This window comes from Notothenia coriiceps, unplaced genomic scaffold (assembly GCF_000735185.1).
Source record: "Notothenia coriiceps isolate Sejong01 unplaced genomic scaffold, NC01 NC01_scaffold00019353, whole genome shotgun sequence".
NCBI lineage: Eukaryota > Metazoa > Chordata > Actinopteri > Perciformes > Nototheniidae > Notothenia > Notothenia coriiceps.
In genome coordinates, this window is record NW_011352054.1 from 292,920 (window position 1) to 299,181 (window position 6,262).

Consider the following 6,262-nt stretch of genomic DNA (forward strand, 5'->3'; position numbering starts at 1 on the left):
CCCAGCGAGTCACAGTTTCGCCGCTGAGAGAGTGTGTGTGTGTGAAGAGCTCCACGGATTGGTCCATTTGGACCATTGGATCTATTTGGGTATGGGCACGTCACTGTACCCAGCAAGAAACAGAAAAATCTCCAACGAGGCGTTCTGGGGCAGCATAGACAGGTCTTTTCTGTGTTATAGTTTTACTCGCTACAGGGTGTACTTTGAGGGTTTGTGACTTTGCAAACCGTTTACATGCATAAAAACCTTCATAACACACAAGAGGACGGGTAGTAACCGGAAAAGCATGACATGGGACCTTTAAGTACAAGATCTGAATACTTCACCCATCTCTGGCCGGGACTCAGTAAAGTTCCTCTCACGGATGTGTCTTCGTGAACGTGGGCCATGTCATGTTGGGAAAAGGTCTCAAGCACGTAGAGTTTTGCCCATCAGACTACCAGATAGTGAGGCATGTTTTATCATAATCTACTGTTATACATATTGCTCGACCGACTAGAAAACTGGGTGGGACTTTCGGCAACAGTTCTAAATTGGTTTGAATCCTACTTAAAGGACAGAAAAAACGTTGTTTCTATAGATAAATACACATCTGAGTTGACTAATATGACATGTGGGGTTCCTCAAGGCTCCATCTTGGGGCCTCTTCTCTTTAACATCTACATGCTACCACTAACTCAGATAATGAAAAACAACAAAATAAGTTACCATAGCTATGCGGATGACACACACATTTACATAACCATTTCACCAGGAGACTATGCTCCAATGCAAATACTAAGTAAGTACATTGAACAAATCAATGACTGGATGTGTCAGAACTTTCTCCAATTAAACAAAGAACTGAGGTAATGGTTTTTGGAGCCAAGGCAGAAGGTATAAATGTTAGCGCTGAGCTTCAGTCTGCAATGTTCAAAACAACAGATAAAGACAGAAATCTAGGTGTAGTCGTGGACTCTGACCTGAGTTTCAACAGTTACATTGGCTTTTCTTATGACATTATTGTTTCTAACGTAAACTATTTTTAGCCAGTATTTGCAGTCAGCTTTACAAAACGTAATTTGTAGATTTGGATGTAACATTTTTGCGACATTATGTTTGAATGAAGGAACAAGCTCTATGTTTAAAGAAAATACTTTAGTGTATTATCAGATAAATTAATGGTGAATGAAGGAAAGGTAATGTTGCAGCATGGTCTACATTAGAAGTTCTAATCCATACAATTGAATTGCTGGTTGTTTTGAGGGTAGCCATGGTTACAGTGGTCAAAGCAAGTGTGTCAGCATGTCCCAACATTGTCATACTTATACTACATCTATTTAAGCAGATACTGGTATCTATTAAGAGAGGAGACACAATCATGGTGTTTTCATTATTTGATTAGCTGTAAATGAACACAGTTTTGATACCAGAATGGCTTCAGTTTGTATCTGCTCATGTTCAATGAAATCCACACTCAATCATGGAGTGCTGCAAGGTTCTGTCCTTGGACCCATTTGCTTCTCTCTATATATGTTGTCATTAGGAAATATTTTAAGGAACTATTTATCATTAAATTCTGACAAAAAAAGGTCATTTGACTTGGCCCCAAACAGGAAAAAGGACCACATCACTCCATTGTTAGCAGCTCTACACTGGCTCCCAGTAAAGTCCATAATCAAATGTAAAACTTTTCTTTTAACCTACAAAGCCCTAAATGGAAAGGCACCATCATACCTAAAATCTATTTGAATCCCCTAATGTCCCTCATTATGCTCCAAGAGTGCAGGTCTTCTAATCATTTAATGTATTTTATGAATGAAGCCTTCTGCATTCAGAAAGCACTCATCTCTCGGTGTGAAAAGTGTGAAATAAAAACCCTCTGATTTTCAGATTATAAAAAGAAAAGAGATTTGGTGACGTAAAACACATGAGCGCTAACGTTTCAGTTCAGAGTTAAAGATCACTTAACACCTAGAAACATTTTGTAACCTACATCTGTATAAGATTTTGTGACGTTCAGACATTGATATGAAACATTGTGAAAGAGCTTCCTCTAACAAGTTATTTTCCTCCTTTATGGGAAAATGAACAAATAGCATGGCTGAAAAGAATCCTAACTTGTTAGAGGAAGCTCTTTCACAATGTTTCATATCAATGTCTGAACNTCGCGGTTACGATTATGGCTTGCAACGATTACGAAAACAACGTAATCGAAATAAAAGATTATTTTTTTATTATTATTTTTCATGTTGAATTATACTTAAAGTTCAGGGTAATCAACTGTTAAAAACATACTGTTCAAAAAATAATTCTCCGATAAATGGATGTTTTCGAAGTCAATTAATAATCGCATTTCATAATCGCAATTACAATTGACCCAAATGATCGAGATTATGATTTTTGCCATAATCGAGCAGCCCTAGGATGGCTCCAACCTAAAACCAGAACCTTGAGGGTTACACTTGTATCTTAACGTTGACAGGCACAGTGTTATTCAGCTGCCGGTCTCTGTAATAAATCACCGTTTGCTCCACATGCACAGGAGCTGGTGTTTTCCATCATAAAAAGCTCTGCTGATATTTGCATTTGTCGGGGACGCAGAGTGTAACCGTTTAGTGTCTCGGGGGATTATCAATGAGCTGTGGAGCATCAGAGAGGGCGAGTGTTTGGTTAAAGAGGCCGTGCAGGAGCATGAGGCGCCGGCAGTATAATCAGTGTTTCCCCCCCTTTAGGATTCCCACGGCCTTGTTCATTGCACAACTCTCTCTAACTGTTCCCCTGCTCCAGACGTCAGAATGTGCCACCTCAGGAAATACTGCGGATAAAATTACACAGCATGCACTCGAGCTGAGAACGACTCCATAACCGAGGAGATCGTATTACAGGCTCCTTTGCAAATATATGTCTCTTTTTCCTCCTTCCTCGAGTGAGGAGTGTGCAGACGCTTCCTTTGAAAAAGGAAAACCCTCTTGGATACTCCAAGTTATGTATCATCAACTCAACTAGGATTTAGACATCATTTAAGGAGCCTTTTTCTATAAGGAAGTGTTGTAATTGACATCCTTTACTTACCCTTTTTCCCAGTCTACTAACAGAGAGAGATAGGGTAGGTAGGTAGGTAGGTAGGTGGGTGGCAGGTAGGTAGGTAGGTAGGTAGGTAGGTAGGTAGGTAGGTAGGTAGGTAGGTAGGTAGGTGGGTAGGCAGGTAGGCAGGTAGGCAGGTAGGCAGGTGGGTGGCAGGTAGGCAGGCAGGTAGGCAGGCAGGTAGGTAGGTAGGTAGCAGGTAGGCAGGTAGGCAGGTAGGTAGGTAGGCAGGTAGGTAGGTAGGTAGGTAGGTAGGTAGGTAGGTAGGTAGGTAGTGTGTCAGATAGATAGATAGTGTGTCAGATAGATAGATAGATAGATAGATAGATAGATGGTGTGTCTTACAAAGAGTTTGAAAAGTGCATTGCGTCCCCACATTCTTACAAGTCTACACTCCTGAATTGAAGTTTAAACTCCCAAAGACACGCGTTCAAACACAGTATATCTTCTGTACAGAGAAACTAAATAAAGTATATTTGTTACCATACTCTATTCCCCTTGCATCTTGTTTTCCCTGCCATAACTCAAAATGCTCATACATGCCATAACAACAGAATAATTGATGACTCTTATTGATCACGCCGTCTGTTCGCTCAGCTGTTTGTTAGGCGGGACATAATAATAATTTGTTATTGCAGGAGAAGGACAAGCAGTCGATGGTGACGTGATGGACTGTTTTAGCACCGACGTGGCAATGAATGCATGAGCAATATTCACCCTGCACAGCAATGAGAGGCTCATTTACATCACACTGCAAATCCTCCGCTGCTTATGAGAAGACAGGATGTCTGCACAGTTTTCAAATACAGATTTACAACCTCAAGATCCAAAGTCTCTACAAGGAGGAAGTAATACATCTCATTAACGTCAGGAAAAGCTGTTTTCGGCCTCTCAAATATGTAGATTTGGACAGAAAATGCATCTTAAACCTTTCAGATATGGAGATTTCCTGCTTTTCTTTGTTTTAAACTGATTGTAGTTTGGAAGTAAACAACATTTGAAGACATTGGGAAACTGGGACGGATATTTGTTCGTATTTTCTGACATTAATAGATCAATATGTGGCATGTAGATTGATAAATAATGTCTGTTGAAAAAGCATGGAAATATAGATCCATCACATCCATGGTCTGAAACATTGAGAGTTGCTGCATCATTAGTTTGTCAATGAGATGTGTGTAGGTGGTGTGTTTTAAAGCTGAGTGCTTGTAGAGTAAACCGGGCTACTGGATGCTTGTTGGAAAATCCCCAACACAGACATGGAATTAATCTTCAACCAGAACTCTCACCTCTCTACGCTCTGTTTGTTAGACCCTTTTCTATGTGGAATGCTTCCAGGTCTGAGACAGACACTTGAATGGAAGACATCTCATTGGCTTTTTGTCGTAAGCACTCTTGCGATGCTACTTATGGATTTAAACTCTCACTGTACATGTTACATTTATATTCAATTTAATGTTGAATAATCCATGTCTTGCACAATAATATCCTGCATTATATGTTTTACTGGAAATGTGTATTTCATGTATATATATATATATTTTTACTTTTTAACGCTATTTTATTTCAGGAATATTTTGAACTGTTTATTTCTAGTGTCTTAATTTCTCTTATGTATATTGCCTTGTTTTTTATGATGCTGCAACGCAAAACATTTTCCAAATTGGGATCAATAAAGTACTAATCTATCTATCTATCTATCTATCTATCTGTCTGTCTGTCTGTCTGTCTGTCTGTCTGTCTGTCTGTCTGTCTGTCTGTCTGTCTGTCTGTCTATATCTATATCTATGTCTGTCTGTCTGTCTGTCTGTCTGTCTATATCTGTCTGTCTGTCTATCTATATCTATATCTATGTCTGTCTGTCTGTCTGTCTGTCTATATCTGTCTGTCTGTCTATATCTATATCTATATCTATCTCTGTCTGTCTGTCTGTCTGTCTGTCTGTCTGTCTGTCTGTCTGTCTGTCTATCTATATCTATATCTGTCTGTCTGTCTGTCTGTCTGTATCTATATCTATATCTATATCTGTCTGTATATATCCATCCATCCATCTATCTATCTTCAGTGTGCACTATAAAGATACGTGATCCCTGCACCACTGTATGGTCACTGCAGCGGCCAATCAGGTGCACCGTGTCCAGAATAAAAACCCCTCTCTGGTATCAGCATCAACTCAGAGCTCACCTGGCTCTGCTGCTTGTTGCCCGATCAGATAACAACCGCCTGATCACCACATGGTGCCAACCTGCATGACCTGGCTCTAAACTGAATCAGTGCTGTTACATCAGGTCACATGTGGCTCAGTCAGTAGGGGCTTGGACTGGGAGCTGTGGGGTCGCCGGTTCAAGTCCCCGACCAGACCTCAAATATGGAGTGTGGACTGCTACTTGGAGAGGTCCCAGTTCACCTCCTGCCCTGCCGTGGTGCCCTTGAGCAATGCACCAGACACCCCCCTTCCCCCCTCACTCCCATTGCTCCCCGGGCGCTGTACAATAGCTGCCCACTGCTCCTGGTACTAGACTCCTGGTACTAGGATGGGTTAAATGCAGAGGCCAAATGTCACTGTGTGTTCTGTGTGCTCTGCATGTGTGACCATTAAAGAGGGTTTCATCCCTCCCATTCTATTCTATGCCTACAACTCCAGATAGTCTAGTTGCCAGCAAAGTGAAACCGGAACATTTGGAGTGTTTTGTTATTGTTATTGAGGTATGCTGAATCTATTTCTGACATTTTCAGGAATAGCAGTTTTAATCAGAAAGTGGCCATATTTGTACTCTCTGTGGGCTGATTTTGACTACCATGAGTAGTGTTGTATCCATTGGATATAGAGAGCACAAGATGAACATTATTATCTCTGCTGTGGACTATTNTTTTATTTCGATTACGTTGTTTTCGTAATCGTTGCAAGCCATAATCGTAACCGCGATTAATATACGATTAATTGAGCAGCCCTAAGCCATCCTGATAGGAACTGTTTATATCAACCTGTCTGCCGTGGACTCTGGGTGTTTTCACCAGGAAGTGTCGGGTGCAGAGTAAATGCAGAGGCTTTTATTAAAGAGGTCCTATTCTGCTTTTTAGGTTTTCCCTCTCCTGTAGTGTGTGCTATAGGTTTTAATGCATGTAAATGGTCCGCTAAGGCTAACATCCCTGTGTTCCCTACAAAGTGAGTTTCTCTCCACACACAATATCCTTA